Genomic DNA, 19983 nt, shown 5'->3' on the forward strand with positions numbered 1-19983 from the left:
ATAGCAAAAGCAACACATGGCAAAACAGGCAAGGCAGAGAACACAGGAAGGACTACAAGTCAAAGCATGACAGAGACAAAACATGGCACAAAGGACAACACAAGACATGGCACAGGACAAGAGGCAGCATACAAGCACAGAGCGTGTGCAGAGACGCACAACAGGGCAGAGTGCAGGGACACAGAATACGGGGAGCGACCAAGCAGACCAAGCAGCCATGCAGGGAAGCAACATGGTAATCAGGCCCCGACCATAGGAAGGGGTGGTCTGATATAGGGCATTAGCACCTGCACTTCCGGGTCAGGACCAGGAGGGGACTTCTGGTTCAGATCCTCCAGGATCATAGACAGCATTGCTAGATCAGACTGGGCTGAACCATAGAGAAGGTCACATGATCAGGGGCTCCAGAAACACAGAGAGGACTGCTGCATCAGGCAGTTTTGGAAAGGTCACATGATCAGGGTCTTCAGGAACACAGAGGATTGCCGCAGGCAGAGCAGAGACAGCTGGTCACACAGTCACGGCATGCAGCCACGAGTTGAGGTGCGCATGCACACTGCTCCAGGCATCTTGCAGCATAAGACATGAGAGACCTCCAGGGCGCCTGCAGGGACCCGGCACTGGGGGCAAAGCAGCATGACAGGCATGGCAGGTGTGACAAATAGCAAGCAACGAAGTCCTAAAAACTTTAATACAATTATTGATCCCAGCAAGAAAGCACACAGATGAACGGCAGATTAGGGCACACAAATCACCACATTAACAGACGGAGCTATTTATCTGAAGTATTGCAGTGTATAGTTCAGTCAAAAAACGGAGGTGCTTGCATGAAGAAACATGAATATTTCAATGCATCATGAAAAAAGAAAAAAAATGCACCACTCACCAATAGAGCTGAAAAACTGCATCTTTATTTCATATGAATTCCATCAACAGGTATGTGGACATGCAGGACATTAGAGGAATGCTAGGGGAGGGAGGTGCCGGACAATGGTCGTTTCGCGATTACTTGCTTATACAATTATTGATAATAGACGGACATTGCAAGTAATCTCAAAGATCTTGTGACCTAAAGCATTACACATACTATCTACTACCATGCATAGCTAAATATTGTCAGATATTGGAAGTCTTTGTGAACAGGTTACCTTTACAATTTAATGAAAGAACATGAGAAATTAACAGCAAGTCATTGAGAAAATTATTACTGACCAGGTAAGGCTATGTTCACATGTCCAGTAGTGATCAGTCAAAACGGATTCAGCAGGAATCCAATGGCAAAAAAGTTGGTCAGAGACAACTATTCAGTCTGTCTTAAAGCATCTGATCTTTGCAGGATTGTTTTTTATAACATTTTTTAAGTTTTTATGGAAAAGGGATCCATTAATCGGCTATCCGTTTTTCTTCCATTTGTATTAGCCATAAGTTTTTTGCTTTCTGGAGCCATACAAATGAAAGAAAAATGGATTGCTAATTAACGGATCCGTTTACTTAAAGGTACTGTCACACTTAACGATGTATCAGCGATCCCGACCAGCGATATGACGCGGTCAGGATCGCTGGTACATCGCTAAGTGGTCGCTAGTGAGCTGCCACATGGGCAGATCTCACCAGCGACATCGCTGGTGACGGGGGTCGCTACTTACCTGTCAGACACGGCGATCCTGCGTCCTCCCACCCGGCTCCACGCGTCGCTCGTCGTCACAGCAGGAAGCTGACGACGAGAAACAGTCCTGAACGTTCTCGCGCGATCAGCGATAACCAGCAGGGGAGCCGGTCGGAGGTAAGTATCACACACAGAGATATCGCTAGCAATATCGCTATAACTTCACTAGTTAAAGCGATATTGCTAGCGATATCTCTTAGGCCTCTTTCACACATCAGTTTTTTGCCTTCAGGCGCGATCCGGCTTTTTTTGGAAAAAACGGATCCGGCAAAATGCAATGCCGGATCCGTTTTTTCCCCATTGACTTGCATTAGCGCCGGATCGCGCCGGATGGCATTGCGTTTCATCCGTTTTTTGCCGGATCCGGCAACTTGTCTCATTCCGGCGTCTTGAAAAAACGTCTACTGTAACGTTTTTTGTCTCCGGCGAAAAAGCCGGAAGCGCCGGAATGCGGCGCCCAATGAAAGTCTATGGGCGCCGGAATGCGCCGGATCCAGAAAAAGACGGATCCAGCAACCGGATCCGGTTTTTTTAAGTCTGCGCATGCTCAGATCCAATTGGCCAGCCGCCAGGAACAGAGACGGATCCAGCAAAAAAACGGATCCGTTTCTACAGTTCTCCAAAATTTATGCCGGATCCGTTTTTTCTAAAAAAAGCCGGATCCTGCCTGACGGCAAAAAACTGATGTGTGAAAGTAGCCTAAGTGTGACTGGCCCTTTAATGTTGAAAAAATGGATCCAGCAGAAATCAGCTATTTAACAACGTACTAAAAAGTTGTGACACAACTTATTTGCCATTGGATTGCTAATCGAACCATTCTAACTGATCACTACTGGACATGTGAACATAGGCTAAAAAAAAGTATTCCATCTTTGTGTCACTTTTTATATTTCAATGAAGTTTTTTTATATTGATTGACTTTATGTCTCATCACATTTACTGCATATCATTGACTTCATGTTTTACACCATATTTTGCATTTCTCGCATATGTTACTCATATCATCACAATGTGTGCTGCGTCGGCAGGGCATGTAGGAAGATGTGAGGCCAAGTCACACACGGAAATCCCAGCCTAGATTGAAGAGGCTGGAGATGCAGCGTACTATCGCAGAAAGGTACGAAGGACTGAACAGTGAGCAGTAGGGATATAATATATGTATATTTTTTTTCATTTTACGTATATTACAGTCTGGGGTCTGGAGAAACCCCAGATCATAATAAGAAATGAACATTTGAATAGCTGCTAATAACTTAGTCACTGCATATCGAATTTCCCCATAAAATCCATTTGATTTGGCAAACTTGAATCTTGCTAGACTCGCTCATCTCTACTACTTACACATGCACAAAACTATCTCATTATATAATTGCGTCATCAATATTTAAATTGTGTAAAGATTTCATGTTGCATGATGTTGATGCATATTGAGCCATTTTCTGATTGGGAAAGAAACAACTCCTCTAAAAGCCACAGCAACTTGTACAATTCACGTAACCATGCACTGAAGCCCTCCATACACATTAGATTATTGTCAGCAGAACCCGACAGTGGTTGAAGAGATTGGTATATGATCTATTTTGTATAGACCAGTCACTTGATGTTCGGAGGAATTGAGGATCGCGCACGTCGCCTGAGTGTAGGTTGAGATGGCTGCCGGCTGACATCTATCTACTGTGTATGGCCACCTTACACCTGTTTATAGTGGTTTTTAGCTTTAAAACAAATAAGAAAAACTTCCCTTGAAATGACTTTTCCAAAACCTGTCAAATTTAGGTGACCGAGTGTTTAATGGCGCTAATATATGTGATGTTGCAAAGTGCGATTACATATTATTGACCTTGGATATTCGGCTTGAGTCACAATCTCCCATTGAGCTGTATTGGAGCTTTGTGTGTTAAACATAATCTAGGAAAATAGCTCCAAATATATCTAAATGTATTTCCCTGTTGAGAAACCAGGATATTACAATCAGGAAACGCTGATTGCTGCATTCTGATTTTGTTGCTTCCTGAGACACACTGTGGAAACTTCAGAGTTGTAATGATCACTACTGGGTAACCGCATGCATCCTTTATTCTCCGAGTCCATGAATTTCATGATATTGCTCATGAAATAACTGGGTACTGCTTTGACATGTAAAGAAATTTTCTGATCTCCAAAAATTTCAAGTGACTAAAAATATAAAAACATTACTTTACTCTATGGATTTTTTTTTTCTGGGCCTTTTTGTTTGAGGCCCTTAGAAACACTTTGATGACATTGCAACATCATGTAGCCTTGGGAGCTAACTGTTAACCCGAATGGTGGATGACATTTGACAGCAGGCAAAACATTAGCTGTTTTGGATATGTTATTGTGCTGTCACAAGCACGGGAAGGGGCAGGGAGTCCTGGTGATAGGTAGTGACAGAACAAGACAAAATTAAAAATGTTATTAGATTTTTTTGTGGTTATTTTTTTCTTTTATATTTTAAGATACTTTAAAGTACGTTTTTGAAGTAGAAAAAGTTCCTTGAAGGATTTCTCAGTTTTTAGGAACCACTAATATTCTCATTATACTTACTAGTGTGTAGGGTAAATAAAAGATCACAGCTTTGTTACAAGTTTAAAAGAACAAACCCCTTCCCCCAATTCAGCAATTCAGCCCAAGACAAATATGTGTTTTCTTTGACCTTCCTGTAATCCTGCTTCACTTTACTACTTACAATTCTTCATTATTGCCTTTGTTCATGTGTTTTTATGTTAACACCCAGATGATTAACCACGCACCATACAAACTGAATGACAATAGGGTCCACTATACATTCCAGAAGTCCTCTGGTTAGTGTTTGATGCTGTTTCTAGCCATCCCCTTAGCAGACATTAGTAGGGTGTCTATGACCTGGCTACAATTTAGTATTGGTAAGTACAGATTTAGGGATGTATTTGTCTATATGCAAATGATAGGTGAATTGTCATGAATATGTTTGTCAGGGCAGAAAAATATTCAGAATTGAGAGTCCTCGGCGGTTGATACCTTTTAATGGCTAGCTGAAAAGATGATAACACATTGCAAGCTTTCGAGACTACTCAGGTCTCTTCATCAGGCATTGACTAATACAACATCTGAAGAATCACATATTTATGCACAACACAGCACAGAAATAATGCAATAGATAAGACAAGTGACGTGAAGCAGAACTATCATTGTGGGAGAGGGAGAAACATAAATATTGGACCAGTTCATAGATAAGGAGTCTGGATGTTTTATTGTCCTCTGATTAGGGTCTCCTAATGTGTTGTGATGCCCCCTCAAGATCTTAGGAGCAAATTCCTTAATTGATGTAAAAAAGACATAAATCCATGCGACACATTCATTCAAGCACTGAGAGTGTCAAAGGTCATCATGAGCTTGTACTCCCAGACTCTTCTATCTCTCTGAGATTTGAAGTTACCTTTCAATACCAGTAATTTCATGTTCATGGTGCCGTGATCAGGCATACAAAAATGTTTTGCCACAGTTAGATCCATTCTTTTTTCTCTTATTGAGTGACGATGAGAATTCATCCTTGTTCTCAGTTTTTGCCCTGTCTCCCCCACACACAGACCCCCAGTTGTACATTTAGTATAAATAATTAAGTACTCCACATTAGATGTGATGCAGCTGAAAGTACCTGGGATCTTGTAGTCCTGATGTGAGTTCGGGATCTTTATCTTGTATAAGCTGTTTTTTGGTATGCATCTATTCAGACTAGTTCTAGATGTGCTGTCAGTTTTTTCTGTCAATGATGCTTCTTAGATTTGGGGGCTGCCTAAAGCACAGTAGTGGGGGGTCTAGAGAAATGGATTGTAATTGGGCATCTTTTTGTAGTAAAGGTTGTAATTTCCTTGCAACTCCCCTTAGCACTTCCAGATTTGGGTTGTAGGTGACTACTAGAGGCACCCGGCTATTCTCTTCTTTAGCTTTGTAATGTAGCAGGTTTGTCAAGGCAGGCATTTTGTTTGAATAATATAGGAGGCTTGAGATCTGACAATTCAGCTGCTGTGCAAAAACACACATTATTATAAGGGTACCGTTACACTTAGCGATGCACCAGCGATCCCGACAACGATATGGATCGCTGTTGCATCGCTAAGTGGTCGCTAGTGAGCTGCCACACAGGCAGATCTCACCAGCAACATAGCAGGGGTCGGGGGTCGCTACTTACCTGTCAGATGCGGCGATCCTGACGTCCTCCCGCCCATGTCCACGTGTCGCTCGTCGGCGTCCACAGGAAGCCCAGCAGGAAGCGCACGATGAGAAATGGCCCAGGACCTTCTCGCGCGATCAACGATAACCAGCGGGGGAGGTATCACATGTAGCGATATCGCTAGCAATATCGCTGCTGCTCACAAAACCAGTGACGTTACAGCGATATTGCTAGCGATATCGCTATGTGTAACAGGGGCTTAACATCAGCCTCATTTACACCCAAAATTCATTATCTCAGTAAATTGGAATAATTAACAAAAAACTCCTGCAAAAGATTCCTGAATGCTTAGAAAGGTCCCTTAGTCTGTTTCTGTAGGCTCCACAATCATGGGGAAGACTGCTGACTTGACAGATGTCCAGAATGCAGTCATTGACACACTCCACAAGGTGAGTAAGCCACAAGGGGTTGACTGTGCCTGGAGTGATTGCTTCAAGAGCCAAAACACACAGCCGAATCCAGGACATGGGTTACAAGTGTCGCATTCCTTGTGTCATGTCACTCATGGCCAATTGACAACCCCAGAAGCGTCTTACCTGGCCCAAAGAGAAAAAGAACTGGACTGTTGCTCAGTGGTCCAAGGTGTTGTTTTCAGATGAAAGTAAATTTTGCATTTTATTTGGAAATCAGGGTCCCAGAATCTGGAGGAAGACTGGAGAGGCACACAATCCAAGCTGCTTGAAGTCTAGTGTGAAGCATCCACAATCAATGATGGTTTGGGGAGCCATGTCATCTGCTGGTGTAGGTCCACTGTGTTTTATCAAGACCAAAGTCAGCGCAGCCACCTACCAGGAAATTTTAGAGCACTTCATACTTCCCTCTGCTGACAAGCTTTTTGGAGATGGAAGTTTCATTCTCCAGCAGGACTTGGCACCTATCCACACTGCCAAAAGTACCATTACCTGGTTTAAAAACAACAAACAACAGTATCACTGTGCTTGATTGGCTAGCAAACTCAGCTGACTTTAACCCCATATAGAATCTATGGGGTATTGTCAAGAGGAAGATGAGAGACACCAGACCCAACAATGCAGATGAGCTGAAGGCTGCTTACAAAGCAACCTGGGCTTCCATAACACCTCAGCAGTGCCACAGGCTGATCGTCTCCATGCCACGTCGCATTGATGCAGTAATTGATGCAAAAGGAGCCCCGACCAAGTACTGAATACATTTACTGAACATACATTTCAGTAGGCCAACATTTCGAATTTTAAAATAATTTTTCAAGCTGGTGGTATAAAGTATTCTAATTTACTGAGATAATGACTTTTAGGTTTTCATTGGCTGTAAGCTATAATCATCACTATTAACAGAAATAAACACTTGAAATAGATCACTCTGTTTGTAATGACTCTATATAAAATAAGAGTTTTATTTTTTGTATTGAAGAACTAAGATAAATTAACTTTTTGATATTTTAATTTTGTGAGAAGCACCTGTATTTCTGCTTCACATCACTTGTCTTATCTATTGCATTATTTCTGTGCCCTGTTGTGTATAAATATGTGATTATTCACATTTTCTATTATTCTCTGCCTGATAAAGAGGAGTTGTGTAGTCTCTACAACTTGCAATTTGTTACCATATTTTCAGTTAGTCATTTAAAGTTATCACACAACTGAGGACTCTCAAATTTAAATATTTTTCTATCTGCTGGCTAACAAGTATAAAGATATACTGTACATCTTTTGTGTATTAAGATGGTTTAGTGAATCCTGCATCTATGATTCATATTGTAGCTATATTGTCTTCACAGCCTTTCAAATAAGGTATAAAGAATTAAATTGAATTTTCCAGGTTGGGATCTTGGCGACCTATAGAAGCTAAGCAGAAAAATAAATCTCAACACAGTCAAATACCAGAGGGCCAAAAAATTACAGGACTCACCATACGCCTGGCTATTGTAGACCTTGTAGTTACTGTGGCCCTTTGAAGCGCCTACACACAAAACGGCCATCATCCACATGCATTCTGCTAGCTCCTTAGCAATGTCCTTTTTTAATGGTGGTTCAATAACAATTTTTTTTATGGATTCTGAGTGCCACTTATCTACATATAATAGGATATTGATGACCTATCCTATCATCTTTATATATTAGTCCTAGAAAAACCTTTTAAATATTGTAGGTAAATATTTTATTCTAAAAAGTCTAAGGGCAAGTAATTTTCATGGACAAAAGTTCGAGGACATGTAATGAAATATAGCTAGTAATAAGAATCATATGGCACTGACATACCTGCACAGCACTAAAGAAAGGCATCCAAACAATGTCCAGGCAAAATTTTAGAGAGCAGGGATGGGAAATTAATTTTTTGAGTAGAAACCTGAAAAGGATAAAGCTGGGTTTCTAACCAAAAAGCATTAATAGTGTGCAAAACCGCGTTATACTTATTATAGCCCATAGCAAATAGGAAGCTCGTGGAAAATATCCCATTAAGGATGAGGGATAAGGCTATGTGCACACGCTACGGATTGATCTGTGGATTTTTCCGCGCGGATTTGGTGAAATCCGCAGGACAAAAGTCCTGTGGTTTATCTGCGGATTAGCCTGCGGTTTTGCCCTGCGGTTTCACACCTCATAAGGATAAGGTGTGAAACCGCTGCGGATTCCACACAAACAATTGGCATGCTGCGGATTGTAATCTGCGGCAAAACCGCGCTGAAAAATCCGCAGCATCTGCACAGCGGTTTTTGTTTTGCATAGGCTAACATGGTACTGTACACCGCTGCGGAGACTACTGCGGGTCCGCAGGGCCAAATCTGCTGCGGATCCGCAGCAGAATCCGCAACGTGTGCACATAGCCTAATGGATGGCAAGAAAGACTGAATTAAGTACCATTTCCTTATTGAGCCTCTATCAGATATTGAGAATTTTTCCAGCAGCTTCCTATTTGGTATGGGATATAATACATATAATACTGTTTTTGCAAAATAGTAAGGATTTTTGCAACTACATTATATTTTAGTATTACAATGACTACTTACTACAGCTAATACTTCTGTGAAATACTCAATATCACAAATCTCAGCTATGTTTAGTGTCTAGTAGTGTTGAGCATTCCGATACCGCAAGTATCGGGTATCGGACGATATTCACTGTATTGGAATTCCAATACTGAGTTCCGATACTTTTAGCATATCGAATACCGGAATCGGAAGTTCCCATAATGCTATGAGCCAGTTTGATTTGATTCAACCAATGACAATCCTCTGTGTGGGCACATCCTGTTAGGCATGTAGGCATGTTAACTAATGGCATGGCTGTGATTGGCTGCTGAAATGATGTCATGATGCACTATAAAAGCCGCTGCCGCCATTTCTGGTTCACTCTGCTGTGAATTCAGTTAGGGACAGGCTGCTGTTCAAGACTGTGAGGGACAGTTAGAGATAGCAATTTTCACAATCATAGTGTGCTTTACCCAGGCTACATAATGCACCACTGTAGCTTTCTTTTGCCTTGCAGCAGTGTTCACAGCTGTCTGCAAGGTCTGTGTGAGTGCAGCTCACGCTGAGTAGTGTGTCCTGCAGCCACGTCTGGTTGTAGTACGCTCAGCGTGTCACTGCCTCATACATATTTTTCTTTTTTTGCTGCTCATTTTTCATTCTCCTATTAGTGTGCACTGTGCATCCATTCATATCCATATACGTTGGTTGCAAACACTATAGGAGTAGACAGCAGAGCCTCTCTGCAGCCTTTCAGTGCTAGTGCCTAGTTTGCTGCACTGTTCAAGGCTGTCTGAGAGGTCTCTGACTGTGTGTGAGTGCATCTCATGCTGAGTAGTGTGTCCTTCAGCTACGTCTGGTTGTAGGCCGCTCAGCGTGCGTCACTGCCTCACACATATTTTTCTTTTATTGCAGCTCATTTTTTATTCTCCTATTAGTGTGCATCCATCCGTATCCATCTACATTGTTTGGTTGCAAACACTATATAGGAGTAGATAGAGGAGCCTTTTTTCTGGCTTGTGCCCTTCAGCTGCAGCCAGATTAGTATTACCCTATTTTTTGGAACCTCATCTTTTGCATTGTAGATTACCTTCCTGCATTGTAATAGCTCCAAAAAGTTAGTGATACTATCGCTTTCAAATCTTTGGTCACATCCTTTTAGTTTTTTTTTTTAAAAAAACAAAAACAAAATATAGTTCACCAAACACTCCATTTCACAGTTGTGTAGGCTACATTAGCTCCTATTAAAGTGTAGTCCACACACACACTTCATAAAATTAGTGTTTCTTATACCTGTTACCAGCTGTTCAGGAATAAGCACACTTAGCCCCCCCTTTGTACTTTTCTGCCTATCTTTATCAGTCTACCAAGATGAAGAAGGCAGGGAGTAAGGCACGTGGACGTGGGGCTTCTGCAGGGAGAGGATATGGGGCTTCTGCAGGGAGAGGACGTGGGGATTCTGCAGGGAGAGGACGTGGGGATTCTGTGCCTGCTGCAGGCACCAGTGAGTCAGCATCCCCCAGTTTTAGCAGGCAACAGTCCTTTATGCGCAGCTTTGTAGGACCTCGCCGTACCCCACTAACGTATCGACTTCAATGACTTCCACATCCTCTCTGGGCCAGAGCACTGAAGAGCAACCATCTGTCTCTTCACCACCTGTCAAAGTGCCCAGGCAGTCAGAGAGCCCTGGACAGGAGCCATCATAGTCTCTACTTCTGTTCTCTGAATCTGTTGGCTTGGAAAGAGGGGGCCAGCCAAGCAGCATTCAAGAAAGTGAAGAAGAGGGAGTATGCAGTGATGCGCAACTTCTTTGTCCCTCTGAATCTGAAGAGGCGGGTGGGCCAGTGCCTATGGTCAGCACACCTCAGTATGCATCAGATGATGACGAGACTCAGGTGCCACTTTCTGGTGCGTACGGTGCTGGCGAGACAACCCAGGAGAAGCAGGTGTTTGAAGAGGGGAGTGTAGATGATGAGGTCCTTGATCCATCATGGCGTGAGGAACAGGAAGGTGGTGGGAGCAGCTCTGAGGAAGAGATTCCCCGAATGGCCAAAACTGGAGGGAGAGGGAGGGGGCAGACTTGGTTGCCTGTAGCCTCCACTTTGACCCCTTGAGGAGGGGTCACCGAACCCTCATCCATGCCACCAGGGCGATCAGGGTGAGCCCGATGAAAGGCATGCACCAATCTGTCGGCATGAATATCAGAGGCAGAGACCCAGGAATTATCCTTCTGACCATAACCCTTCCACTTAACCAAATACTGGAGTCTCCGTCTAGCCAGACGGGAATCCAGTATCTTCTCTACCTCATACTCCATGTTACCTTCAACCAATACAGGGTCAGAAGGTGCCACCCCAGGAACTACTGGTTCAACAAACCTCTTCAACAAGGACTTATGGAACACATTATGAATCTTAAACGTGACAGGAAGAGCCAACCGAAAAGAGACCGGATTAATAATCTCCAAAATCTTGTAAGTTCCAATAAATCTAGGATTAAACTTAGGAGAAGCCACCTTCATAGCGATATTTTTTGATGACAACCAAACCATATCACCCACCTTAAACCGGGGACCAATGGTCCTATGCCGGTTGGAAAACCGCTGGGCCTTTTCCTGGGAGAGAGACAACTTATCCACCACTTGGTCCCAGATCTGGTGCATTCTCTCCACCACAGTGTCAACACCTGGGCAGGCAGGAGGCTCCACCTGCCCTGAAGAAAATCGAGGATGAGATCCAAAGTTACAAAAAAAAGGTGACATCAAAGTGGCAGAACTAGCTCTATTATTTAAAGCAAATTCGGCCAAGGGCAAAAAATGAAACCCAATCATCCTGATCAGCCGAAATAAAACATCTCAAATACGACTCCAAAGTCTGGTTTGTTCTCTCCGTCTGCCCGTTGGTCTGAGGGTGAAACGCAGAGGAGAAGGACAACTGAATTCCCAGCTTGGAATAGAAAGTCCTCCAAAATCTAGACACAAACTGAACTCCTCTGTCAGACACAATGTTCTCAGGAATCCCGTGCAAGCGAACTACCTTGCAAAAACAAGGGCACCAACTCAGAGGAAGATGGCAACTTAGGGAGTGGTACAAGATGGACCATCTTAGAGAATCTATCACAAATCACCCAAATAACGGTCATTCTCTGAGAGACAGGCATATCAGAGATAAAATCCATTGAAATATGGGTCCATGGCCTCTTGGGCACCGGCAAAGGCATCAACAACCCAATAGAGCGAGAACAAGGTTTAGACCGGGAGCAAGTCCCACAGGACTGCACAAAATTCCTGACATCACAAGACAAGGCGGGCCACCAAAAAGACCGACTCACCAGATCTCTAGTACCAAAAATACCTGGATGACCAGCCAATGCAGAGCAATGAACTTCAGACATCACTCTCTTCCTCCACTGGTCAGGAACATACAACTTTCCACTGGGACAACGCTCAGGTTTGTCCTCCTGAAACTCTTCCAGAGCACGTCTCAAATCGGGCGAGATGGCAGAAAGAACTACCCCCTCGCCTAAGATGGTAGCAGGCTTGGTCACAATAGGAGAATCAGCAAAGAAACTCCTAGAGAGGGCGTCTGCCTTGACATTCTTAGTGCCCGGAAGAAAAGAGACCACAAAATCAAAACGTGTGAAAAACAAGGCCCACCTAGCCTGTCTAGGATTCAAGCATTTGGCCGACTCCAGGTAAATCAAATTCTTGCGGTCAGTAAGGACCACAACCTGGTGTTTAGCTCCCTCCAACCAATGTCTCCACTAGAGTTGAGCGAAATGGGTCGAAAAAATTCAAAAGTCGCCGACTTTTGGCAAAGTCAGGTTTCATGAAACGAAACCCGACCCTAGGATGAGGTCGGCCACGAGGTCGGCGACTTACGCGCCAAAGTCGCGTTTCAAAAGTTTGTTTTGCGCTCTTTTTCAGCCAATCAGGATCCACGGACACTGTGGGCAACGTGATGACCTAGGCACGGTTCACCACCATCTTTCAGAAGGGCATGCAAGTGATTGGCTTGCTTTGGTGGGCGTCACAGGGGGTATAAAAGGGCGTGCACGCCGACCGCCATCTTACTTCTGCCGATCTTAGTATAGGGAGAGGTTGCTGCTGATTCTGTAGGGAGAGCGTTAGGCAGGGAAGAAGACAAAAAAACTGCTTCTGCTGCTAGCGATTTGGCCTGCACAACACACAAGTCACTGTGTGTGCAGTGCAAGGGGAGGCTATACTGTGGTGTATCAGTGGTGTTGGTTGTTGGGCTGCCTTTTAAGGCTTCCCGACACGCTGGCATTGCTGTTTACCCACTGCTCCGCAAACTGCTTTTTTAAAAGCAATCCAATCTCCCTTATCCTCTAGTCACTTTTGTCACAGCTGTGCCATCGAGCCTGTCACATAGCGCTCAGATATCAGTGGGCCTCACACAATCCACAAGTGTCCAGTGTCCAAAAGTGCGCGCAGAGATTCAAAATCTCCATTATCCTCTCGTCACTTTGGTCACAGGCAGCTGTGCCATCGAGCGTGTCACATAGCGCTCAGATATCAGTGGGCCTCACACAATCCACAAGTGTCCAGTGTCCAAAAGTGTGCGCAGAGATTCAAAATCTCCATTATCCTCTCGTCACTTTGGTCACAGGCAGCTGTGCCATCGAGCGTGTCACATAGCGCTCAGATATCAGTGGGCCTCACACAATCCACAAGTGTCCAGTGTCCAAAAGTGTGCGCAGAGATTCAAAATCTCCATTATCCTCTCGTCACTTTGGTCACAGGCAGCTGTGCCATCGAGCGTGTCACATAGCGCTCAGATATCAGTGGGCCTCACACAATCCACAAGTGTCCAGTGTCCAAAAGTGTGCGCAGAGATTCAAAATCTCCATTATCTTCTCGTCACTTTGGTCACAGGCAGCTGTGCCATCGAGCGTGTCACATAGAGCTCAGATATCAGTGGGCCTCACACAATCCACAAGTGTCCAGTGTCCAAAAGTGTGCGCAGAGATTCAAAATCTCCATTATCCTCTCGTCACTTTGGTCACAGGCAGCTGTGCCATCGAGCCTGTCACATAGCGCTCAGATATCAGTGGGCCTCACACAATCCACAAGTGTCCAGTGTCCAAAAGTGTGCGCAGAGATTCAAAATCTCCATTATCCTCTCGTCACTTTGGTCACAGGCAGCTGTGCCATTGAGCGTGTCACATAGCGCTCAGATATCAGTGGGCCTCACACAATCCACAAGTGTCCAGTGTCCAAAAGTGTGCGCAGAGATTCAAAATCTCCATTATCCTCTCGTCACTTTGGTCACAGGCAGCTGTGCCATCGAGCCTGTCACATAGCGCTCAGATATCAGTGGGCCTCACACAATCCACATGTGTCCAGTGTCCAAAAATGTGCGCAGAGTTTCAAAATCTCCATTATCCTCTCGTCACTTTGGTCACAGGCAGCTGTGCCATCGAGCGTGTCACATAGAGCTCAGATATCAGTGGGCCTCACACAATCCACAAGTGTCCAGTGTCCAAAAGTGTGCGCAGAGATTCAAAATCTCCATTATCCTCTCGTCACTTTGGTCACAGGCAGCTGTGCCATCGAGCGTGTCACATAGCGCTCAGATATCAGTGGGCCTCACACAATCCACAAGTGTCCAGTGTCCAAAAGTGTGCGCAGAGATTCAAAATCTCCATTATCCTCTCGTCACTTTGGTCACAGGCAGCTGTGCCATCGAGCGTGTCACATAGAGCTCAGATATCAGTGGGCCTCACACAATCCACAAGTGTCCAGTGTCCAAAAGTGTGCGCAGAGATTCAAAATCTCCATTATCCTCTCGTCACTTTGGTCACAGGCAGCTGTGCCATCGAGCCTGTCACATAGCGCTCAGATATCAGTGGGCCTCACACAATCCAAAAGTGTCCACTGTCCACAAGTGTGTGCAGAAATTCTAAATCTCCCCTGTCCTATAGACACCTTGTACCTTGTTTTACATTACTATATAGTTTGTTGGATTTTGTTTACATTTCTACCAAAAATGAGGAAGGCTGGTGGAAGAGGCCGTGGAATTGGGCGGGGGTTGGCAGCTGGTAATGATGGTGTTGGTGGTGGATCTGATGGTAGTGGCAAGAGCAAAATAGGACCGAATGCAGGAGGTGCTGACCCTGTGTCATCGTCTGGCTACATAAGGCCTCGAACGCTTAGTTTTCTAGGAGTTGGCAAACCGCTTTTAAAGGCAGAGCATCAGGAAAAAGTTTTGTCTTACATTGCTGACTCAGCCTCCAGCTCTATCGCCTCCTCTTCTTCAGTTGTAAAAAGTAAAAGCACTGAGTCGTCATTGGAGGCTCATGTTCATGAACCACACCTTTCCTTGTGTCCTTCACCCCAACCAAGATTGAAGGATGACGCAGGCCATACTACTGATTACTCCATGGAGCTGTTTTCACATACCATGCCTGGATTATCAAGTGAAATGGTGAATTACCCAGGCCAAGATGAATCTGACATGGAGTGCACTGATGCACAGCCGCTGATGGATGATTCTGCTGGTACATTCACTCAGAGCACTACATTGTCCTCGCAGTGTACAGAGCCAGATTTTGACCCTGATGAGACTCAGGTGCCCCTTCCCGCACACTATACCACCATACACAGTGACACAGAGAAAGGTGCACATGACATAGAAGAGGAGGTGATGGATGACCCAGTTGTTGACCCAGATTGGCATCCATTGGGGGAAGAGGGTGCTGCTTCCAATAGCTCAGATGAGGAGCATCCACAGCAGACATCGACATCGCAACAGCTGTTATCTGGCAGGCCCGGAGCACTCCAAAGACAGGTTCCAAACATCAAAAGAGTTGCTGGACAGCTTGTCCAGAGAGTCAAAAGATCACAGCGTGCTAGGCTGCAAAATGTCTGCCAAAGTAGGAAGAGTGCAGTGTGGCACTTTTTTGAACAAAATCCTCATGATCAGGCCAAGGTTATCTGTAAGAAGTGCGCAAAGACCTTTAGCCGAGGGAAAAATCTGAAAAATTTGAATACCAGTTGCATGCTTAGACATTTAACCAGCATGCACTTGCAAGCGTGGACACAACACCAAACCTCAAGTGCCACATGTGCAACTGATCACAACGAAGGTAGTCAGCAACGCTACATTGTTTCCCCCACTGTAAGCACACCGGTTAGCACAGCAGCAAATGTTGAGGTGTCGTTGCAAGACCACAGCAGTCAGGGAATCCCACTGTTATATCAACGAAAGACTGATTCTAGGCCATCAGAAAGAACACCAACTCCATCACCATCATCAACCCTCTCTCAGTCCGCCCTGTCCACCGCTACTTCCACCATATGCAGCTCTCAAGTCCAGCTCACCCTCCCAGAAACTATGAGTAGGTCAAGAAAGTACTCAGTCTCTCATCCGCGTACACTGGGTTTGAACGCCCACATTGCCAAACTAATCTCGTTTGAGATGATGCCCTTTCGGTTGGTGGAAAGCACAGCTTTCCGCGAACTCATGGCCTATGCAGTACCACGCTATGACCTACCCAGTCGCCACTTCTTCTCTCGCAAAGCCATCCCAGCCCTCCACCATCATGTGAAAGACGGCATTGTCCATGCACTCAAGCAGTCAGTGAGCGGAAAGGTGCACCTCACAACTGATGCATGGTCCAGTCGGCATGGCCAGGGCCGTTACTTGTCCATCACTGCGCACTGGGTTAATGTGGTGGATGCAGGGTCCACAGGGGACATCGGTGGTGGGACAGTGCTGCCTAGCCCACGGTATAGGAAACAGTTGGCTGTAGGCGTTCGACCCTCCTCCTCCTCCTCCTCCTCCTCCTCCTCCTCCTCCAGAAGCGAAAGCTCGCCCACAGAGCGCAGTCGTACGAGCACTCCATCTGCAGCTGCCACTGTTGCACACGATGTGTCCCCCTATCGAGCAGCTAGTGGAAAGCGTCAGCAGGCTGTGTTGCAGATGATGTGTTTGGGCGACAGACACACCGCCGAGGTGCTGGCCGAGTACTTGAAGCGACAAACTGAGTCATGGCTGGGCAGTGTACATCTTGAGGCAGGCAAAGTAGTTAGTGATAACGGCCGTAATTTTGTGGCAGTCACAGCCCTTTCAAAACTCAGCCACATACCTTGCTTGGCTCACACCTTGAACCTGGTGGTGCAGTGCTTCCTCAAAAATTATCCGGAGTTAACAGCCCTGCTCCAGAAGGTGCGAAGACTGTGCGCGCACATCCGCCGGTCGCCTGTACACTCCGTTCGTATGCAGAAGCTGCAGCGATTGCTCCACCTTCCCAACCACCGCCTCATTATCGACATTGCAACAAGGTGGAACTCCACCCTGCACATGGTGGAGCGGCTATGCGAGCAGAGGCAGGCCATAATGCATGTGTGGGAGGATACATGGCCAGGCACTTTGAGAGCAGACATGGAGTTGACAGGCGTGCAGTGGTCGAAGCTGAAAGACCTTTGTAAAGTCCTTCAGACGACGCCATCCTAAGCATGAGCATCCCACTTATGCGTCTGCTCATGCAAACTTTGACGCACCTTAAGGAGCAGGCGTCTGCAGCCAATGTTGATGAGGAGGAAGAGGAGGAGGGAATCCTTGATGACATTCAGCCATTGTCTGCTCAGGGACCTCTCCTGGACGAGGTGGAGGAAGAAGAGGAGGAGGAGGAGGAGGATGATGGGGATGATTACTTAGGGGAGGAGGATGCATCTCGTGGGGCAAGTGAAAATGTTGGCGTGGCAAGGTCTGGTACAGGGTTTGTGCGTGACTGGAGGGATGTGGATTTGCCAGAAAGTGCTCCTCCACCCAGCACTCGCAGTGCATCATTGACACCGGGAACATTGGCCCACATGTCAGATTATGCCTTGCGGATCCTAAAAAGGGACCCCCGCATTGCCAAAATGATGAACGATGACGACTACTGGTTGGCCAGCATCCTGGATCCACGCTATAAAGGCAAATTACAAAACATCATGCCACAGGAGAACCTTGACCTAATATTGGCTAATAAACAAGCAACTCTGGTAAATCGGTTGCTTGAGGCATTCCCAGCACACAGCAGCGGTGATGGTTCTCACACGAGCCGTACGGGCCGGGGGCAGCTTGGCAGAGGTGTTCGTGGTGCACACAGCAGAAGTGGCGTTGGAGACAGGGGTTTCATGACAATGTTGTGGACTGATTTTTCAAATACCGCTCACACAACTGGTAATACTGCATCGATGGAAAGTGACAGGAGACAGCAGTTGTCAACTATGGTTACAAACTACTTTTCCTCCCATATCGATGTTCTCCCACACAGGTCATTCCCCTTTGACTATTGGGCCGCTAAACTGGACACCTGGCCTGAATTGGCCCAATATGCCTTACAGGAGCTCGCTTGCCCAGCTGCAAGTGTGCTATCGGAAAGAGTCTTCAGTGCAGCTGGATCAATCCTGACAGAAAAAAGGACCCGTCTGTCAACCCAAAATGTGGATGATCTAACCTTCATTAAAATGAACCACGCATGGGTTTCCAAGGATTTTGTCCCACCTTCCCCTGATGACACATAGGGTGACAGAAAAATGGCTTGCTTTGGTCCACCTCTTCCTGGTACTTCACCTATTTCGCCTTTTGCATCAGCTGAATGTCCAACATCAACATATGCCACTTTCTAAAACTCCCTAACTGTGCTGCCTCCCCCCCCATGGCCGGGGTCACCACCTACCGCACGACACCGTGCGAGTGCCGTTGCCCTGGACAGGTGGGTAGGCCGACTCTTGGGCGCGGGCACTGGCACAGGGTCCCTCATAGTGCAATCAAGTGTCTCTGACGGTGGTGGTGCACACCCGCCGTCAGACACACCGCTGTACTATGAGGGGCCCAGTGCCAGTACCGACGCCCACGAGTGGGCCCACCTTGCTTGGGCAGGGCCCCAGCATTTGCAATCTTTACCTCTCCCTGCTCCTCCGCTGTGTAATCTGGGCCGTCAAATCCATACTGTGCCTGACACCGTCTGAGCCTGCCTCCTGAGACATATTTTGAATGTGTACGCTATCCATACATGTTATCCGGGGATACGGTACCCTTTCTAACCTTTGTGCAATCACGTGCAATCCATACTGTGCCTGACACCGTCTGAGCCTGCCTCCTGAGACATATATTTTGAATGTGTACGCTATCCATACATGTTATCCAGGGATACGGTACCCTTTCTAACCTTTGTGCAATCACGTGCAATCCATACTGGGCCTAACACCGTCTGAGCATGCCTCCTGAGACATATATTTTGAATGTGTACTCTATCCATACATGTTATCCAGGGATACGGTACCCTTTCTAACCTTTGTGCAATCACGTGCAATCCATACTGGGCCTAACACCGTCTGAGCCTGCCTCCTGAGACATATATTTTGAATGTGTACGCTATCCATACATGTTATCCGGGGATACGGTACCATTTCTAACCTTTGTGCAATCACGTGCAATCCATACTGGGCCTAACACCGTCTGAGCCTGCCTCCTGAGACATATATTTTGAATGTGTACGCTATCCATACATGTTATCCGGGGATACGGTACCCTTTCTAACCTTTGTGCAATCACGTGCAATCCATACTGTGCCTGACACCGTCTGAGCCTGCCTCCTGAGACATATATTTTGAATTTGTACGCTATCCATACATGTTATCCAGGGATACGGTACCCTTTCTAACCTTTGTACAATCACGTGCAATCCATACTGGGCCTGACACCGTCTGAGCCTGCCTCCTGAGACATATATTTTGAATGTGTACGCTATCCATACATGTTATCCGGGGATACGGTACGCTTTCTAACCTTTGTGCAATCACGTGCAATCCATACTGGGCCTAACACCGTCTGAGCCTGCCTCCTGAGGCATATATTTTGAATGTGTACGCTATCCATGCATGTTATCCGGGGATACGGTACCCTTTCTAACCTTTGTGCAATCACGTGCAATCCATACTGTGCCTGACACCGTCTGAGCCTGCCTCCTGAGACATATATTTTGAATGTATACGCTATCCATACATGTTATCCAGGGATACGGTACCCTTTCTAACCTTTGTGCAATCACGTGCAATCCATACTGGGCCTGACACCGTCTGAGCCTGCCTCCTGAGACATATATTTTGAATGTGTACGCTATCCATAC

General features: G+C 45.9%; 1 long non-coding RNA gene across 1 annotated transcript in view; it reads left to right on the top strand.

Moving 5' to 3' along the window:
* The first annotated feature begins 326 nt into the window (after window positions 1-326).
* LOC141089926 (uncharacterized) overlaps window positions 327-19983 on the top strand; it is a 184495-nt gene continuing 164838 nt past the window's right edge. Inside the window, exon 1 of the long non-coding RNA XR_012232381.1 lies at window positions 327-936. This is a non-coding gene — a long non-coding RNA (uncharacterized lncRNA). The remainder of the gene's footprint in view (window positions 937-19983) is intronic.

Source organism: Dendrobates tinctorius, unplaced genomic scaffold, assembly GCF_039654945.1.
Source record: "Dendrobates tinctorius isolate UK_male_01 unplaced genomic scaffold, ASM3965494v1 ptg000003l, whole genome shotgun sequence".
Taxonomy (NCBI): Eukaryota; Metazoa; Chordata; class Amphibia; order Anura; family Dendrobatidae; genus Dendrobates; species Dendrobates tinctorius.